General features: G+C 36.5%; 1 protein-coding gene and 1 pseudogene across 5 annotated transcripts in view; both read right to left on the reverse strand.

The window, feature by feature from the left end:
* Window positions 1–21854, reverse strand: part of LOC129768524 (protein shank) — a 379358-nt gene that overhangs the window by 114459 nt on the left and 243045 nt on the right. The gene's annotated exons all lie outside the window — the stretch shown is intronic.
* Window positions 3850–3926, reverse strand: LOC129772305 (U4 spliceosomal RNA; annotated as a pseudogene).

Below are 21854 nucleotides of genomic sequence, written 5' to 3' on the forward strand. Positions count from 1 at the left end.
TTCTAGAGCTTGCCCCTCGGAATACATCAAGGCGTGTTATCTGGCTTAAGAAATCTCAACTAAGTATTAATAAATGACGCTAGTTAATGCATACGTTGAGGCGGCTAAAGTTTCACAGGGAACGTTAACGCCATTCAAGAAGAAGAAGCGGTACAAAAAATATTTATTTTTATATTTCCAAAGAGTCTGGCTGCGTATGGGAGTGAAAAGTCCCCCAAACCAGATCACCAGCTGTATGGAAAATATTGTTTAGGGTACTGAATAAAACATTTTAGCAGTAGTACCTTATATTTGAGTTCTTATATGGTACACCATAGGATCTATGGTGAAAAATGCACCTTTTGGTTTTTTTCACGCCATTCTCAATAGCTTTGAGACAAAAATATGAAAAAATGCTGAAAGTACATCTTACTAGGGTGTACTGATAAATATTTTCAAATGAAAAAATATCCAAAAATCTAACAAAATTTTATATATTTCCTGGCATTTCGAAATTTTGAAAAAAAAATATAACTTTGAGACCCACTTCTGCTTTAATTTTTATTTAAATGCATTCGTATGTTTTTTTTCTATATGTGGCGTAATTTTTCCTGAATTTTTGAGAGCATTGCGTGTCACAAAAATAATTTTCTGCATCGTCTGTATTATCATTTTTATTTTCTTGAAATCGATTGTGTTATTGTATTCGTGGTTTTCAATTGTAAGATTAAAATGAAAAAAAAAATAACTCGGATTTCTTTAAGTGTTCTTCTCATTAGTCCGAATGATCTTTCCACAAGGACTTTATTTTTTTCTCACAGAGCTCTATCGTACTGCTGACTCCTATGAATTTGGTAAACCATCTAAATCTAATCTAAAGAATCTAATCTAAATGCTCTAAATATACCGACAAAATTTAGACATATGAAAAACAAAATTTTAAAAATATTAGAGCAGTAATGGGTCTCTAAATTCTAAATAAATTAAAAATGCCAAAAAGCCGAAAAACAATTTTCGCGCAATACTCTTAAAAATTCAAGAGAAAATTACGCTACATGTGGAAAAAACAACACATGCGAACGCATTTGAATAAAAAATAGAGTAAAATTGGGTCTCAAAGTAATTTTTTTTCAATTTCGAAATGCCTGAAAGTATATATAATCTTCTTTTGTACCACGAAAAATACTCTAAAAATTCTGAAAAAAATCACATATACTTAAAATAGACGTAGGAAGAAATTTGAATACAAACTAGAATAGTACTGAATCTCAAGATAAAAAAAAACAAATTAAATTTAAAATAAAAATAAAAATTAATTTGAATGTACTAAAAAAACATATTTGATTTTTTTTATGAAAAAATTGTTTGAAAATATGTAAATATTCAGATGTACTTTCAGTATTTTTTCCATATTTTTGTATCAAAGCTATTGAGAATGACGTGAAAAAACGAAAAGGTGCATTTTTCATCATAGATCCTCTGGTTAAATCACAATTATTTTAATATATTTTTTAGTACTTCAATTTTAGATGAATTTTTTTTTGATAATTTTTCTTGATACACCGTAGTAAGATGCACATTCAGTATTTTTTTAAAATTTTTATCTCGAAGCTTTTGCGGATGGCGTGAAAAAAACGAAAAAGTACGTTTTTCACTATAAATCCTACGTTAAACCACATAGGGGTTCAAATAAATCGTCAAAATTTCTTATTTAATATCCTATACAATATTTGCCATACAGCTGGCGATTTGGTTGGGGGGCACTTTTTACTCCCTTACCCGGCCAGGCCCTTTTCAGTCCACTCTAATTCAGTGTTATGTATCCCAAGGACAGTACAAAAAATACGCGTCTAAATTTTCTCTAAAAGGAACAACAGGCAATACGAGGTTGTTTTTGTTCAATTACATCTACTATCGAATCTTAAATCTTTATCCTTCCACTATTAATGAATGTCTGATATCTGGAAGCTCGATAGATTGAAACCATCTTAAACTTTAAGCCAATTCATGTGAGGCGGGCTTGTGTCGTTTTACACCAATTGCGAGTAAGATATTTTCAAAAGCAATGATTCCCATACGCAAAAAAATCTTATTTTGGTTTATCAATTTGATATTTGGATTGAAGATTCAAATTTCAAGTTGGAAATCCAAAACTGGTCCATCCACATTCACAATTTTGAATCTAGAATCATACTCTGGATTCAGGAGTCTGAGTTTGGAATCCGAATTGAGTATACTGATACCTGAGATTGGTATCAAATCCTCGACCTTGATCTGATTCTGCAAAATATCTTGGTTTTGAATATTGGATTCTGAATATTGAAATTTTGAATCCAAAGTGTCCGAAATGTTGTATCTGGATTGGAGTATTGCAGATCAAAAAAAAATCTGAGTCGGAATTTTGAATTTGATATCAGTATCTGAAGCCAAAATTTGATATATCAGCCATTCCATGCCAGACCAATATAATGGTTCTCAGATTTTCGTCAAAAGTCGTAGTTTCGTTCTCTATCGAAGAATATTAGACACGTATTTTTAATTTCTTCATTGGGATGGCCATCTCCATTTTAGGGTGGTTCGAAAAATCACCCATTTTCCCATTAATTCCAAAAAAATGGCCCATTTTCCCATTTACTCCGAAAATGACGTTCTTCAAAAAATTTATAACTATTGAACTAAGGATGATCGACGAATCTGTTATTTTTTTGTAAAAATACTAATACTAAATACTTGCTAAATGTTTGAAATTTGTAATTATTGATTGTATTTGTTGTTTATAATTTACATGGTCTCGGGACCAAGGGCGCTTTATTTTTTATATTTTTTCTTGGAAGCTTATATGACATGTTAAGTTATGATTTTTCAAACTTAACCGATGGTTCAAAAAATGGTCCAATTTCCCAAAAACGCCTTTGTTCACTAAGGAACGGGTGATTTCCGATCGCGGCTCCTTGCACGCGATGGTACGGTGAAGAAATCCCGGCGGTGGGTCAGCGACACAGGCTGAATCAAATCCTGGACGATGCTGAGAATTTCCTCAGGTGGAGGCAGTAGAACTACTGCAACGGTAACCAGTGGACTGTAGAAAACTTTACTATTTACTCTTTAGTCTTAAAAAAGACTTTCGTGGCGAGAAAGGCCTGGCAAGCTAAACAATAGAAACACGTGTGTAACAATTCAACTATTATATATATTTCGATGTTCACTTTTCAGAGTTTGGATGTGGAATGAAATTCTTCACGATAGCGCTCCTCTATTTATATCAATTTGTGCTGGAGAGATTCATCTCTTCGATGATCGGATGTGATATCTGTGTTGGGGAGATGGAACAGCCGGTTGTTGGTTGGTTCGCTCCACCTATGTATGTTGCGTTGTACGCAAAAGCCTTTTTTCAAAAATTCATAACTTTTTCATAACATTAGCTAGGTTTTAGAAAAAATTAAGACTTGCGAATTAATCGGATTCTAGTCGCATAGAAATATTGAACAAAGGCTGAAAACATGTTATCTTTAAAAAATCATAACTTTAAAACTAAAAATAACACATCGGTAATTTTTGGATATATTATGTAAAAAACTTTGAGCAGTCAAGAAAAAAAAATATAAAAAATTACAGCGTCCTTGGTCCCGAGTCTATTGTTAATTATAAAAAATAAATACAAGCAATAATAACGGAAACAAAGTTCAAATTTTCTGCAACTGTGGCATTATATCTGAAAATAACAGCTAATTGGCTTTAATTTGATATGCCGATCATCTGAATCGGTACAGTAGTTCAAAAGGTATGATTTATTAAAAAAAAAACTATGAATGGGTTATACCTATGATATAACCGCAAGGCTTACGTAAGACTGCCGTTGGCTTAGTAATCATTTGTGTTTTTTCAATTAGCAATAATCGCACCTCGGATGTTCCTCATAGGGTACGATATCGCTGCTGCGCAGAGCTATCTTTTGTATGTATTGATTCAATTTTTGATTAAACTAGTGAATGAATGAAACAATTTACGTATTCAATTGAAAACAAATCCCAATTTAGGTCAATTAATGCATTATGGTAGTGATTATCGCAGCAAATAGTTATCAACAATTTGCCTAATCATCAAACGGTATGCGTAGAAGTTGTACCCGCTTTTGTAGACCGTGTTAGCAAAAAGAATTCAGCAGTGTAAAAATGCATGAGAGTATAAAAGTACTGCCAAGATTAGCAATGTCGATTTTCCCAACTTATTGGTTTCGAAATCTGTGTTAGGAAAACACATTCCGATTTGCAAAAATGCAAGCGAGTACAAAAGTACTCGCATCTTGCATCTCATTTGCAATGCCAATTTCCCACGCTCCATGGTTTTGAAATCAGTGTTAGGGAAACACTCCGATTTCCAAAAACGCAAACCAGTACAAAAAAAAAGTACCCGCTGCTTGCATCTAATTTGCAATACCAGTTTCCCCTGGCTCCATGGTTTAGAAGTCTGTGTTAGTGAAACATCCATTCATTCCAGTGATGGTACCTCAATCGTTATGCAATCATAAATGAGTGGATGTCCGAGCGACACTCGCTTTTATACCGATTGGTGTGATTTCAATAGCCTGTTTTAAAAGCAATTTCAAGGTAATTGAAACAAGTTTTTGGATCAAAAAGTAACAAGCATAGAACGCGTAGACATTTTATCTTTCGAATGAAGTGTATATCATACCATTTCGTTCAATTGTTTAGAAGCTGTTAACGCTCAAAATCTCGTTCTCCGGCGTAATGCTTTCGTTTTCGAAACTTTGAACTTACACCCCAGTATAGAAATGGATGACGTAGTCCTACGTCAAAAGTCATTTAAGTGAAAAAGTGAAAAAAAACAGATTTTTCGGACCATCATAAAATGGAAATGGTCACCTTAACGAAAAAAAATAAAAAAACGGGTCTAATATTTTGCGACAAGGAACAAATCTACCACTTTTCACGAAAAATCTGAGAACCACTTTATCGGTTTGGCATGGAATGGCTGAATACGGAATTTGAATCATGGCGTCGAACAATGAACTCTGAATCTAAACTCAATCCAAAGCTTGAAAAAAATGTTATCGAAAACAAGTTCAAAAAATTGTCCTAACAATCTTTGGTTTAATTATTTTCCATAAGAAACAAAAAACCAAAATTGATTGAAGAGCTGGAGGAATCAATCCTTCATCTAGGAACAAAAAACCAGAATAAATTGAAGAGCTGGACTGCCCATGTTTGTATCGGAAACGTAAGCGACAAAATGAACAAAATCGACTCTTCCGCCGTTATGCATTCTACGCAATGTAATACGTTTGCTCAACATGCAAACAAAATTTTATTGTTCGAAGATATTTGAGCAATTTTGAAAAAACCTTTCCGAAAATCACTGTCCGCATAACAGACGTAGTTCCATACGGCTTTAGTACATCGTTCGAAAATCAACAACTGTCAGTATTATGTGATATAAGCTAAATCCAAATTTGAATCAAATTCTTTGTAGAGTCCAAACAAGCCTGTCACGATAGTGTCTTATTACTTAGTGTTTCCTAATAGATGAATATAAGAAACCATTGAAACGCTGCTCATATAATTACTATTTTCCGTACACTGCACTGCGATGAACGAAGAGAAGCGTACACCTAAATTTCTGCATTTGAATCTTCAAGTAGTTAATGAAACAATATTTTTTTATCTGTATTATAGTGACTTTCAACTCATTTGGCTGGTTCGTCACTTTTACTTCCATTTTTTTTGAAAGAATGTCGGGAGTGAGAGTTGAACTCGTGACCTTTAGCGTAAGAGGCATGGATGTTACCACTACGCCAGATCACCTCCACGATGAAACAATGAGATCAGTAGTAAAATTAAAATAATATTAGTTCTTAGCATTATAACTTCTCGGATTCGACATTGAATCATTCCACATACTCAGCATTTACCCATACCGTTGGTGTAAGTTACTCCACCATCTTTATGCGATTGATCGTGATATCGGTAAATCATTGCTAAAACTACCAACATTGCAGATTGCCTTTAAAAATTCAATTAATTGAAAAAACACATACCTGCTGCTTTTATCATATCCAAGAGTATTCAGGAAAAAAGTACTATTATAGACCCTAAACAAATCCAGAGCACCTTTTCCAGAAATTTCACTAAATTTCTTCTAAACCTATTTGATTTCATCCGGTAACAACTGAAACTACCGACGGAACCGTTTGGCTATTATCGGGAAGGTAAATACTAACGTTACAGACAGAGCAACCTGGTGATTACGTCTAGCAATGCGAACAAATATTCATTGAAACGATTGATTGTTCGCATAAATAGACGCAAGCGCTTTCCAAATGGAAAAATATGTTTTAATCCGCAAAATCTCCGTAGGCAAAAAAAAACAACAAAATTGCGTTTTCCCAACACTAATGGTGTTGGTGATTACGTCTTCTATGCAAACATGGACAGCGGAGGAATCAATTTTGCAGGTCTGATAGATTTTGTGCGATTTTTTTTTAATTTTCAAGTTTTTTTTCGAAAAAAAATAAATAAAAAAAAACTATAAGATCTTCAAAATGTTGGTTAAAGAGTGAAATGTAGGATATTATTTAGGTTTTCATTTAAAAATATTGTAAAAAACGAAAAACAAAAATTCATTGAAAAAAAATATTTTGTAAATTAAAATTAATTTTTCTCTAAACAATTCTTTTTATTTTCTAAAGAAATAGATATGAATATTTCATACAATTTCCAACATTTCCAATGGGTGACTATACATTGGAAGATGGGCACTTTTACAAGGAAAAAGTTTTTTCATGTTTTTCTTAGAAAAATTATTACTAATGTTTAAATCGTAACATTTTTATGTATCAATGTTCACGATTTACATACTCTATTTGCTTTGGTCTATTTAGAAACATGTCAATAACATGTCAAACGCAAGAATTTACACACAGTAATGTTACGGACAAAACATTATTTTTTCAGGAGTCTCCATACAAAAATGTCTTATATTTCAGAAACTATAAAAGATAGAAAGTTGACGTCTTCGACGAAAGTTCATATTTTAATAAGATCCAGAAATAAACGCATTTGACATTTGCCAATGCAGAACATCCAACGATAATGTGTACATGTGATACAAAAATACACAAACGCTCTTCACTAGACGTCATGAAAATCTAAGCAAAATCGCATGTAGGCCTCTCGCAGGCCGGGGCAAGACTTAAATCGTCAACTGTCAACATTCAGGCCGAACTTTTAAAAATATTTTGGCGAACTTCGGATTCATGGTTCTTGACCAAAAGATTCTTGCTTAGTTTTTTGGGAAAGCAAGGAAAATACAGTGTTATTCAAAATCAAATATTCTGGGAGGTATGTAATTCCGTAATATAGATATTTTTTTTCTATTATTGAATAATGTTTTATTTAAAAAAAATTGGCCTGAACAACGGGACAACATATCTTCTCATTTTTTTATGTTATATGAGACAACGTATTAGTTTTCTTAAAATCGTATAAATAATTAAAATTTCAATGAACATGATCCGTTTGAAAGTAGACATTTTAGTGCAGTTTACCAATACATAAAAACATTTTTAGCATTCCTAAGATGATATAGACAACTAGGTAATCTTTGGTTCTGACTCCTCGAAACCACATATTATTTTTTCAAAATTTCATTTAAATATACACATTTGAGTTCAGCATTTTTGTAGTGTCAGATTCATATGCAAGAAATGTGAAAAGTTTACAGTGGTTTAAACGTAATGAATTTTCAAAATGGATATATTCAGCTCAATCGACAGAAAAGCCGAACTATTCAAGCTCCCTAATTCAGTATGGTAGTGCTCCCGTGGCCGAGTGGTTAGCGTCATAACTAACATGCCGGGTGTTCGGGTTCGATTCCCGTTCTGGTCGGGGGAATTTTTCGTCAAAGAAATTTCCTCCGACTTGCACTGTGATCACGCGTATTCTAGAGCTTGCCACTCAGAATGCATTCAAGGCGTGTTATTTGGCATAGAAATCTCAACTAAGTACTAATAAAAAATGACGCAAGTAATACTACGTTGAGACGGCGAAGTTCCTCTAGGAACGTTAGTGCCATTGAAGAAGAAGAAGAAGAATTCAGTATGGTATAATGTTTTGATAAGGAATAAATATATAAAGTATGAGCATAACCGGAACAAATCAGGTTATAATTTATTAGTTTTGAAATGCAACAATTTACTTCGGCGGAACAAATTACTTCTGTATCAAGGTTTGGTTCCTCTACAGGCAAGGAATCCTCAAATTGTCTAAAAAATAAGCAATGGAGTGAGAGAAATAAGGACCTCCCTCTACCTAATTTCGTTTCAATGTCACGTTAGTGAAAAAAACATCTGCTATTCTCTGGATAGCCCTCATAGACATATAGATGAAACCAGAAAAATATTGAAAATGTACAAATCATATAATTAGATATCACATGAACGAAGAATGGAAAATGGAAAAAAATTGGAAATGAGGAGAGAGCAGCATAAAATGAGAATGGACAAAATAGTCAAAAAAATAAATTCGAGATAGAAGCGAAACAAAATGTTCAAAATAGGAATCCTGGATGCATTCTTTCTAACTTTTTTCTCTTTTTTACAAAAAAATTGTATTTCAGATGGTATTCAAAATGGTCAGATGTGGTACGTTTTGCATTTTTTAGTAAGGAAAATGAAAAAATGGAGAATTTTGTCTGGTGAACGAGCCCTTTGTTGATGCTGCACTAAGAGGTTCTTTTTTTCGCTTGTTAGTGATACGAATTTTAGAATATATCGATAATTTAGTATTCGTAGATTAGTAGAATTTATGGTGGCTCTGAAAAAATATGGTTCACGTGGTTTTGTGTAAATTCGTCTGTAGCCTTGGAAAAGTTCAATTCGAAGATCAAACCCGACTCTCTCACAGCTTTTAGGTTGTGTGCGTGTGTACGTGTGATGCAAAAGTAGACAAGCAATATTTACCAGTTGGCATAAAAACCGACGCCTGTCAGTTTTTCGAGCCTACACTTCGGATTTGAAGTTGCGAAGCCGCACCGCGATGTGCGACATCTTTCATTCACAACACACTATTGACTCTCCGAAGTGAATCTTAAACTTCGTATCGAGCAAAACCGATATGTGTGACATCAGAAAGAAAACAAAAGAAGGTTCCAGGGGTCGAAGAAACGATCGCTCGCTTAGAAAACAGGAAATCGAATAGGTATTGTTTTACTCCCGCCGCTTGTAGTTTAAGCTGCAATATTTCTTGAGTGTCCGAAGAATTTTTTTTATCTGTATTATAGTGACTTTCAACTCATTTGGCTGGTTCGTCACTTTTACTTCCATTTTTGGAAGAATGTCGGGAGTGAGAATTGAACTCGTGACCTTCAGCATGAGAGGCATGGATGTTACCACTACGCCAGATCGCCTCCCCCTGTTCGAAGAATAAGTACTGCATTTGCATTTCGAGCGAGCGATTCACGATTCATATTTTTCTAGAAATTAATCAATAGTAGCATTAATTATATTTTCGATAACTAGTTCAAGAATATTCCTCTTCGAGTGGATGTCCGAATAATACCTTAGTACGAAGACGAGCTGTACGAGCTGAGGCAACACTGAACAGAAAGTCACACCTGCGGTAGCGGTGGCAGGTAGATAATTGCCAAATCGTACCTCTAATGACTTCATTCCATGCGACACAATATCAATACAGCAACAAATAAAATTGCTGTCTATTTATAAATTCGCGCAAACCTTCTTAGTCGGTAGCTACTTTTATGGAGCTACATTCGTCATGTAATTTGATTAATTATTATTTAATCATCTGTTACGTTTAATGGAAATGAAATAACACATCCAATACAATTCCATTAGGTACCATCGAAATGTCCAACCACAAGTGGATTTGATATAAATTTAGCGTGTCACAAAACTCTAGAATATGCCATCTGTCGCGCCCTTGGAAATCGACCACAAAGGCAAACAATTATTGCTCCAATTATAAGTCGAACAACTATCCACTATTGCCACATGACAACGACAGCTCGCTCGATAAGTTTCCCACAAAAACTAAAACTCTTACCCCTTCTGGAAGATTTGAGCAATTATGTCGTCGTTGGAACGGAGTTTCCATAAAGCAATTGACCCCAATACTTTGCGCGCGATTGAGGCCTAATATGGAGAAGAGTGTTGATAATTATCGACTGTTGTGATGACGCACGACAAAATATTTGTATTGTTTTGTTGCCATTCAAAGCGAAGGCAAGACTGGTTTTTTTCTGTATCTGCCACCATACCGTGCGTACCCCACTTGCTGTTAAATGATAAATTTAATTGAGTACTCATTCGGCCAATGTTTACCCATTCGGGGGAGGGTCATAAATTCATGGCGTTGCCAGTACTTATCGGAGCGACGAAATCTAACGGTTCGATTAACCTCCTTCGAGAGCGCATGGAATCACAACTGAACACAATTCAAGGATTGTGTCCTTGCCCAAGGACAAGCCCCAATCCGGTGGTCACATTTTTTTTTGTGTCGCGTAAATACCGATCTATCATGCACTGGCCCTGCTGCTTCCGCTGCTGTTATCGCCAGCGTAATCGATCCCAGATACGTACCTGAAAATAGAGATGGAAGAAAATGGAAAACCATTAGTACGGACGTAATCGTTCTGTGTCACAGCTGAAATTAACTCAACCGAAAAGTGTCATTGAATTACGATATGTAGAGTGTATTTACTATGTATACTCTCTTCACGGGAAAAACAGCTGCAAAAAGCTGTATCAATAATTCAAAAAATCGAGGATTACTTATGCATGCAAAAGAAGAAGAAGATCGATGTCGCTCTATTTATCCCTCCATGTATCCCCACAGAATCGCCGCCTCCACCCTCCCAATTCCGCAGCATAGCTGTTTTGTCGATAATTTGACATCTGAGTGCTTGCTTTTTTCTGAAGGATGAGCCAGCTCATAAAGGCGGATTTTGGCTTCGATTTGAACACACGGAAAAGTGTCACATATGCGCTACCATGGCGAAATATAGATTACTTACAGCTGGATGGAAGGATGCGATATCGATGTCAATGTCACCTGGGGGAAATGGCATTACCGTGTAAGCAAGAAGTGTCTCTCACTCTCTCATCTCTTGTTTTTCAGCTCGGAATTGTCGATTTATTATTCATTGATGGAAGTGATATTCTTCAACTAATGGATGTGTTGTGAGCTTTTTATACATACAATCGTAATGATTTCGATTCGAACATAGGAGCGATTTACTTTCTAATAATAGAATGATTCGACAATGTCAACAGTAAAGCAATTCAAATAACCAAAATTTCAATAAGGTGTTGAGGAGGGGAAATAAATTGTATAATGTACATCTCCCTTGATATCCGTTGGATTACCGGCAATGTCTAGGAAACGTATTCTATAATTCGAGTACCCTCACCTGTTCATTTTCAGAACTTCTGTAAAGGAAAATTATAGGGATTATTGATTATGAGTATTCTTGTGAAAATGAGAGACGCCTATCTAAAGTTTCAAGTCGAGATCTAAATGGTCGAATCCAATAATATTAACCTTTCAACGATCTCGCAAGTTATTATTCAACGGTCTGCATAAGTTTTGTATAGGCTGCAAGTAGTATTCCAATCCGTGGTACATTTTCAATTTAGAAATTTTCTGAACAATAATTTCCATAGTTGGTTTTCTCAACTGATGTTGCTCCATTCGTTCACATCGTACTGCATTTTTCATCACGTAACAAAATGTTTCATTTTTCGATAATAAAAAGTTTATTATACCGAAATGCTTGACCGGAACCAAACAAAATTTTAGAGTTTAATTGAAAAACTTTATAAGAATAATATAATACAGGTCAGACTTGATTATATGTGATTCGATTAGGACTCGATTATATACAATTTGGAAAAAAGGTTTTTTCATTTCAAATATGAGTTGTTTCAAGGAAAAACGTAACCTTTGAACGTTAAGGTGAAATTTAAGTGGCTATTATATGTACAGTGGGGTAAAAATCGTGATTTTTGATGATTTTGCTCAAATGTTCACCAGGAATTGTTTATATCGATATTGCAGCGAAATTAAGGAAGATAGAAGATGGGTGTCAAAGAACAATCTGTAAAGTGGTTTGAGGACTTAAATTTATTGATAGAAACAATCAAGTTCAATATGAATTTTTGGGATAAAATAAATTATCATACATTAAAAATTACTATCTTTGCAATTTTCACTTCCAAAATGTTTTTAAAATCCACTAATTTAGATGTTCCACTACTATATCCGGTACCAAATTTTCTCATCTTTCAAATGGAAGCAACGGAATTGTCTTCCGTAGCGTACTTTTCGATATAAAGCCAGTTTGAGGCAACAGAGTCCGAAACAAAAAAAAAAGTTCTATAACTCTGTCATTGTTGAAATTCGAACATATGCGCAGAAGGACATTTTCCATCAAACATGATTGTCTATCAACTCCTGACAAATTCAGGGTAAATTTATTTTTTTCATGTGAGAAAGGTATTTTCTGACATTAAGGAAATTAATCAAAAATTAAATTCTTCGTTTATATTCAAAAAGCGAAGAATATATGCATAAAAACGAATTTAAAAAAATTGACTCCATTATATACAGGACTAGCTGACCCGGCAAACTTCGTCCCGCCAAAAATTTGTTTGTTGTTATCAATACCTTCAAACATTCACGTTTTCTTACTATGAGCAAGTTCATGGGTCCAATCGCAGAACTGTTCATTGATTGATCTTCTATTCGTCTCCGTTGAATTTACTTTTTACTATAAAATTCCTAGTATTTCTAACAAACTCATCATTATAATATCAGATTATTTTCAGACACAATTCTTTTTCAAGATTTTTCAACCACTTGCAAACAACATGTTTCTCCGTTACATGGAATAAATGTTTTATACAGAAAATATGATAGAATAAAGACAGCCCTGAATCGGAAAATTCCTTCCTCGAGTTCTGCTTTTGTCAACACATCTGGCAATACTTTTTTTTGGTATGGATAGAAGAAGATATAGGAGTGCGTTTCATCACATTGAAATCCATTTCCAGTTTCGAACAAAGATCAATTCGCTAGCGCAAATATCAAATGGAGTAACTGCACATGTCACTATGTAATTACATATGGGAATATAACTTTCCGAATATAACTTTCCGAATTTTCCCTTTTTCCTTCAGAGTTTTCCGAAAATTTTCAGTCTCATGTTTGGCTGGAATATTTTTGGTAGAAATAAGTGTAATATCTTTATGGGACTTTTCCGAAAATTTTCAATTGTCATGTTTGGCTGGAATATTTTTGGTAGAAATATGTGTAATATTTTTATGGGACCCCCTCTTCATTCCAGAAGAGGGAGGGGTGTCATACCATTATAGAAACATTTCTCATACTCAAAAACCCTCACATCTCAAATTGTGCTTAATTAGCTTTCGAGTTATGCAGAAATTTGTGTTTCATTTGTATTTTTTCGAAATTTTCTCCTAAAAATAGTTTTTATTGATTATCGAAATCTAATGCTGGCGGTCGACCGCGGACTACCGTTTGGGCATCCCTGGTGTATACCATCAAAATTGGATTATACCATCGAATGTTCCGGTTTGGATATTTTGTTCTCCCTGAATTCTTATATTCTTTATTGAGGAAATTTTATTCAAAAATCATTTGATTCTTCAGTTTAATTAATTTTATTCTCAGTTCTTGATTTAAAAAATACAGAAAATCCGGTTTAATTTTTTTTTCAAAATAACTTTAACGAAACATTGCCGTCACAACATAGACTAACATAAACGTCATTTTAAATTAGTATTTAGTTGAGAATTTTTAATTGTGTTCATAGTGATAAGCTCAAGAATACATGTGTACCATTGGAAGAGCTTTCTTTGCCAAAAATCCCTCGACTGGTTGGGGAACCGAACCCGAATCGAACAACGATCGCAAATTCGTTTTCATTTGATAACGTTTTAAGCAATAGCGTGATAACACCTCATTATAACATGAAGTTGGAAAGTATTTCATTATTATTTTATGTTTTGAAAGTTTCTCGAATTGCATGATTTGCAGTTTCAAATTATTAATTAACACCTTTTACACCTTCTACACCCACACTAGCGTTGGCAGAAAACATTTCATCTTCGGCAGAAAAATGCTTTTTCGTGTGCTGAAGGCGAAATGAACAAATTAAAACACGTTTTTCAAAACCTTCAAAATGTTTGTATGTATGGGAGCAGGCATCTCTTTCTCTCAGACTGAACGTCAGCTTGGGATTATACCCAAAAAAAAAGTCCAAACAATGTCAACGGGGATCTAACCAAGACCGGCTTGAAATGCAAGGCTGTTTTACACGACCACACTATGCATAAATACGTGAAAATATTGAACCTAATTATAGAATTGAAAAGGAGCTTGAGCTTGGGTAGACTGTACAATTCGTAGTCGCTCTCCGTGATTGACCTGAACCAACCAACCAACAGAACACACAGAATTACGCAAATCATTTTCGTTGTGCAATTTTCGGTGATTCAAGCTCTAAATGGTCAATAACGACGCCAGTCACGTCCATCCAGTCACCAGGGGAAGGGAAGGAATGTTAGTATGATATTCGCCGCCCGAAGGCCAGAAGGATCGCCTCCATAGCGTGGTTCCCTAGCGTTTATCGAGGAAGGGATAGTTGTTAGCGGGAGGAGGTAAAAATCGGGATTCACTGCGGTAAGTGATGTGATTATGTAAATGCTAAATATCGTCCACTCGACTGAACAAAATTCCGTAAATCTTTTATGTCACAACTCGCGGGAGCAATTAGGAATCCTGAGAAGGAAAACCTGTAAAATTTATTGAACCGGCTACATAATCTATTATTTAACGCACGACCTTGGATTGTCTTCGTAAACTGCAAAAGTTATGTTGATGTTGATTTTCGTAAAAAAAATACTTTTATTCCGATTGAAAAATGTTTATACGAAAACACTGAAAATAATCTATTTCTACTAAAAGTCCAGTTTACAACAACTTCACATTAGATGTATGAATCGTCAATGAATTTCCTCTATTTCACACGATGCCTGCAATCAAATTTAGTATGCTATCTGTAAAGATTTTCAAACAATGTTCTACTGACGCGTCATATTTTTAATCCTATTTTTCTTATTGGACGCATACATAGAGTCTAGTTGAGAATATAACTCTCTCCCGATACTTGATCAAGAAACTGCACAGCAACGCACACGCACACATATAGATGCGCCCGAACGCGTAACAACATGAAACGGACTCTTTCACTTTTTACTTGGTTTGCCTCATAATTACTTGAAATCACTATATTATTTTGGGGAATTTCCACTTTGCGAAAACACTTTCCAAAATGATTTCAGATGAAAGAACTATTTCGGACTGGCCAAGAAACAACGTTTTGCCTAACGAACTACAAACAGTCTGATAAAAGAGAATACTTAAACTGAATGCGGAGAGACCGAAAAAAGACGTCCGCATTCGACAACAGCACGCGCGAGACTCCTTTGTTTTCTAAGAGTGAAAAGGAAAGCATAAACGTAAATCTGTATCCTTTTCGGACGTGGACCGTGTACGTGGCAAAGTATGCGGAAAGGGTTATGCAATGGGTGCAATGTGTCTCTTGTTTCGCTCTCTCATATTGCACTTATATTGCTATGGCATATATTAGGCTGTCAAAAAAGTCCTGCGGTATTTCCGCGAGGTGTCGTTGTAAGCGCGTAGTTCTAGTTGTATTCATTGTATCGAGTCATACTATAGCTTGTTGGAAAGGTATTTTTGCGCGCTATAATATAGTCCTTGACAGTGTTTTGTTTGGTTAAGTCGTTCGTGAGTTATAGTGTCGCAAATATGGAGCAAAATAAAGAGAAAATCCGACATATTTTACAGTACTACTATGACAAAGGCAAAAATGCATCTCAAGCTGCCAATAAAATTTGTGCAGTTTATGAACCCGATACAGTTTCCATTTCCACCGCACAACGATGGTTTCAACGTTTTCGTTCTGGTGTAGAGGTCGTCGAAGATGCGCCACGCTCCGGAAGGCCTGTCGTCGAAAATTGCGACACAATCGCTGAATTAGCCGAGAAAGACCGGCATAGTAGCAGCCGTAGCATCGGCCAAGAGCTGGGGATAAGTCATCAAACCGTTATTAACCATTTGAAGAAGCTTGGATTCACAAAGAAGCTCGATGTATGGGTGCCACACACGTTGACGCAAAAAAACATCTTTGACCGTATCGACGCATGTGAATCGCTGCTGAATCGCAACAAAATCGACCCGTTTCTGAAGCGGATGGTGACTGGCGATGAAAAGTGGGTCACTTACGACAACGTGAAGCGCAAACGGTCGTGGTCGAAGTCCGCTGAAGCGGCTCAGACGGTGGCCAAGCCCTCATTAACGACCAGGAAGGTTCTGCTGCGAGTTTGGTGGAATTGTCAAGGAATAATCTATTATGAGCTGCTTCCCTATGGCCAAACGCTCAATTCGGATCTGTACTGCCAACAACTGGACCGCTTGAAGGTAGCACTCATGAAAAAGAGGCCATCTTTGATAAACAGAGGCCGCATTGTCTTCCATCAGGACAACGCCAGGCCACACACTTCTTTGGTGACGCGCCAGAAGCTCCGAGAACTCGGATGGGAGGTTCTTTTGCATCCGCCGTATAGTCCGGACCTTGCACCAAGTGACTACCACCTGTTTTTGACCGAATGGCGAACGAGCTAGGTAGTCAGAAGTTAGCCACAAAAGAGGCCTGTGAAAATTGGCTATCCGAGTTTTTTGCCAATAAGGGGCTTCTATAACAGGGGTATTATGAAGTTGGCATCTCGTTGGGAAGAAGTCATCGAACAAAACGGCGCATATTTGACTTAAAACATGTGATTGTAACTAATTTTATGAACAAATGAAAATTCAAAAAAAATACCGCAGGACTTTTTTGACAGCCTAATATATTATACAAATTCTGTACTAGTATAGGAGGGTAGCACATTATTTGTTATTTTAAGCCCATTTTTTGTTATAAATCAGGATGTCAAATCATGTGCCAAATACTAATTTTGGGTGTAGTTGTAGTGAAAATCATTGAAAAGGTGTATACTTTTTGCTTGAGTTGATTGTGTCACTGGAGGTGTTGTTAGTTTCTCCAACAGTATATACTTCCTCACAGACTGGTCGTTCAGTTTAGGTGTGAAACATAAATAAATAGCAGTTCCAGAAACGTTCCTATAGTTTCAAATACACGCACATAAGATTAACAGGAAGAAAACCCGTTGATGATGGCCTGAAAAATATTGCACGAATAATCTTCCGCTATAATCTACTGGTACATATCGGTTGTCGGCAGCCAGACGCACAAGACCCGGTAATCATTCGGACAATCAGGGTCAGATTGGCGCCACCGAGCGTCGGGCGATAAAATTAACCTCAATTAGGGAGCGACGATTGAACACTAAGCCAAAGGGTTGTTCAGTGGCGCATGGTGTTGTCTCGGGAAAGAGAAAAGTAAAGATCATTTAAACATGATTTGGTTTTATCCAGTAGCTTGGGCCAGTTGTCGGTTGGTCAGTATTATGACTAATTAATAGTTTTTACCTTTCATAACGTCCTCTGCAGCAGGGTTCAATTATTTGCTGTAAATTTTTCGCACTATGAAATAGGTTCGAGTGAGCAAATCCTGATACCTAATAACGGGTTTGGAGCAACTTTGTTGCCACACGACACCACGTGCAGTGTGATTTTGCGATAGCGCCCTCGAGAGGTTATTTGACGGGTAATTACTGATCTCGGAAAGAACGGTGTAGTTTCCGGCGAAGAGGGCGGGGCTAGCAAAACGTGAGAGACTTGAGGTTGACTCAATCGAACGCTTAGCAAAAGATTAGACGCTAATTACACTTCACCGGGAAATGACAAGTTCGACACATCCGACACAGCTTCGATGAGATATAAGATTGGATCGAATTAGATTCTTCGATTATCCATCTAATGTTCCTCCCACACGCAGAAAAGTTTTTGACTGTTTGCTTTGCTTTTTGTCGTCTCTCGCTTCGGATCAATAATGGGAAATTGTAGCCAATATTAATAACAACACTGCTTACCCTACCACACAGCTGTTCGGCCGTTTTTCTAGTTCAAGTTGCTGCTCTCGGACCGGACAGCTCTCCTCGCTTCTTGCGGCACACTTTGGCCGCTATTCTGCTGCAATTCAAGACCGAAAGAAACAACCCGCCTCGAGCCGAACATAGCCGCGTTTAGTGGTCCACGCTGCTGAAAACCGTGAAACAGAGCAGCCGACACCATTCTCGATGCTTCGTAGCGATCCGTAAAACCAACTCAAATGACGCGGCAGGCAATGAAAGCTTAAAAAATATCTCAATTAGAGATATTGGGTCTGGCCGGGCGCGATGTTGGACCACTAATGGGAGAAGGAGTTTCAAACATATTGCTTAATAGCTGTTATTGTGCGGCTTGCTCGCTCACTGCCCAGATGTTGGGAAATAAAAGTACCAAAAAGAATTCGTGCGGAACAGAACAACAGCAGAAGTCGGTCATTGATCGGGGGAGTTCAATTTCCTGGTCCAAATTGTGAAACTACACATGAAGAACAACAAAAATGTTCATGACTGGAAAGTATTTTTTTTTCTGTGTGAGGTCACGCGGAGGAAAAGTAGTCCCCCACTTTAAAGCCATCAATCATAGCATCCTCCATCGCTTCGGCTGTCCATTTGCAAAGTACACGATTCGCGCATAAATTCCAACCGTAAATTATCCTCTTTTTAGCTGTCCTTAACGATCTCCCGCGCTAATAAATCTTCCCCTCGTGTATGTAATGAAACGGAACATGTTCGCTTGACTGGACCTCGCGTTGAGTAATGACGTCGTGTGATAATCGTTATAATCCCAACCACCACCACCACCGCCATCGTAATTACAGGTGTCTGCTCGAGTCAAGGTCAGTTACTACCAGAGTCCACCACCACCACCATCCATCTATTAATGGGACAACTTTCGGTAGTTCACCGGATATCGTTAGACTCCCTCCTCTCTTCTACAGCACCGGAGTGGTGGAGGTTGATTGAACCCACAGGAATTTGAATATTCTGCACACGTTGGAAGTTCATAGCATAGGCTGCCCATCCATCTCCCGGATTGTTCTACTAGCCGCTGAAGGCACCCAAAGATAAACACTGGCGGCCTCGCGCTATCCGTGCACATAAGCACACAAGTCTCAGTCGGTGTTGTTGCTGCGCGAGACCGCGCTCAAAGTTCAATGATTTATTAGCATTTCTGTTTCAGCAACTTTTCTGTCTACACCCTATGTACCTAGACCCTAGAGGACCCGCGCGGAGAAACCCAGACCAGAGTCTGGTCGGCGCGCATGGGAGACGATAAATTTTTAATGGAGACAACTGCATAATGCGTGTTGCGCCAATACGAGAAAAGAGGTTAGGGAGAGGGGGACAGAGACAAAGCCAACATAAAGGCGTCGATTGGAGTGTTTCCTCCGATGTGGAGCCAACTTTTGATATATTGATTTTCAACGGCGAGTGAGCCTGTGGTTTGTATTCTTGGCTGACAGTCTTGCTAGCCGTTGTTATATCATCGATGGTGCTCGAAAGGACCCCGCAGTTGATGATGGTTCACGTCCAAATCGATTCACATCAAGGAAAAATCAAAACGACAATCAGAAGTGAAAGTAAATCTAGGAACACGGCATGTTTACGGCATTCGGGCTATGAATCATTCTCCATTGTGAGCTTTTGTTTGACAAATAAGTTTGTTTGAGAAATAAGAATAAGTTTCGATGAAAGAGATCTCTAACATAACAGCTGAAAAATATTCTAATTACACAATTCATATTCAATACTTTGCTGTGACGAGTAAGCGGATGAACTGATGTTGACTCGGACGTGTTTTTCATCATAAAAAGAAAAAAAGGAAGGTCGGTTATTTTTATTCTTCATAAATTATTCATCGAGTAAATTATTTATCGAGCCAAAGTGAAATAAAATGGTAAATACGAAAAATTAGAGACAAAACATTATTCCATCTTCTTTCGCTAAATTGTTTTTACCGGTGTTAGGCATGAGGTCTAGCATTATCTTGATGTAATATTACGGTTTCTTGTCAGATCGCTTATCGCTTCAAATAAATGAAGTTTGATATACGACATTTCAGAACGGAGAACCCTCTCTTTCCCCTCCAAATACAGGCATCATTGACATTCGATTTCAAATACCAAAAATACCTGTAATGAATCACGTCTAATATTTTCATTGAAATGACTGACTGTCTTTGGAAAAAAAAATTGAAATTGAAGTTTTCTGGAATTGAGGTTGGAAGCGATATCATCTGAATGTCTTCTCATCTCTGAAATTACAAAAAATCAACCGTCACAGTGAACAGATTTCGCGCCAACTCGCAGTTGGACAGCTCTCAGAATTCCATCAAACTTTGTGGGTGTGGCTAAATTAGTTAATAAGTAGGGTGCATGAAATCAGGGGGTTTACAAAATTTTTTTTTGCATGCAAATGTTTTCAAATTGCATGAAACGACGAAATCATGACCATGACCGTCGAGATTCACTGTTATCTCGAAAAAAATTTAGGAAAAAAAGTTTGGTCAAAAATTGACATTTTGGCACTTGGTGGTTTTTTCGTTTGAGAAGTCGATTTTTAACGATTTTTTTTTTCGAGATAACAGTAAATCTTGACGTTTCATGCAATTCTTGGCATCGATTTTTTTTAAAAAAACACCGATTTCCTTTACTCACCGAATAGGTAATGCAATATGGGTATTTTATTACGTAAATCAACATTTCGCAGGAAGTCCCGTGTAAGAAATCGAGATGGTCGAGATGGGCACCCTAAACCATACAATTTATCCGTATTCAGAAAAAAACAGTTCCACAGAGTTAATTTTCGACAAACAAATTTTTTTCGAGATGACAGTAGATCTCGACGTTTCATGCAATTCGAAGATCATCGAAATATATATATTTTTAAAACCCCCATTTCCATTTTTCGAGGGACAAAAAATACTTTGAGCGCTTTGAGGCACCCCAAAATAATGTCCGATTGAACTTCAATTTTGCACAGGTAATTTTTTCGGACCAATAGACAAAATGTACATGGTCGGCTCTACAAATTCAATGATGATTTTTTTTCCATACATTTATTGCAACCCTAGTGCTCATTTCCTCAGGGATGCTTTTTTGTGTGATTTTTATACACAACCTCGAGAATATCTAGTTTCTCGTGTTTATTTTGAAATATCATCGGTTGGATTTGGCTTCTGATTCGTCCCAAGCGACAAAGCAATACTGCTACTAAAGAGATAGTTCTCAAATTTCGGTTCACTCTGAAATAATATCCGATGTTCTATCAAACGAATTGACTGAAACAATTTCGTAGTTCTACGACAACAATGCGGTCGGGTTTTAGGCACAGCCTTCTATATACTTTTTTTATGAATCGGTAACTCAATAACAGCAACTCCCATAAAAATGTGTCATTTGAGTGACTTATAAAAAAATCTCGGATTTTTCATTTGAAAAAGTATGATTGAATATACTAAAAATGCATTTTAAAAACCATAATACGATTTCAGAAAAAAAACGTTCGTTTCAGAAGCGGCTCTTTTTGATAAAAATGTAGGACAATATACCTAGCCACAAAATATCCATAAAAATGGGCTGCCGGAAGAAAAAAAAGTAAAATGATCAATACGATGTGATGGTACTTGGATGATTTGTAGTCAAAAATAATCATTCTCTTGAAAAAAATCATCCTTCATTCATTGTTTTCAGAACAAATTTAATTTTTTTACATACATTTTTTT

The sequence above is a fragment of the Toxorhynchites rutilus genome, chromosome 2 (genome assembly GCF_029784135.1).
Source record: "Toxorhynchites rutilus septentrionalis strain SRP chromosome 2, ASM2978413v1, whole genome shotgun sequence".
Classification (NCBI taxonomy): domain Eukaryota; kingdom Metazoa; phylum Arthropoda; class Insecta; order Diptera; family Culicidae; genus Toxorhynchites; species Toxorhynchites rutilus.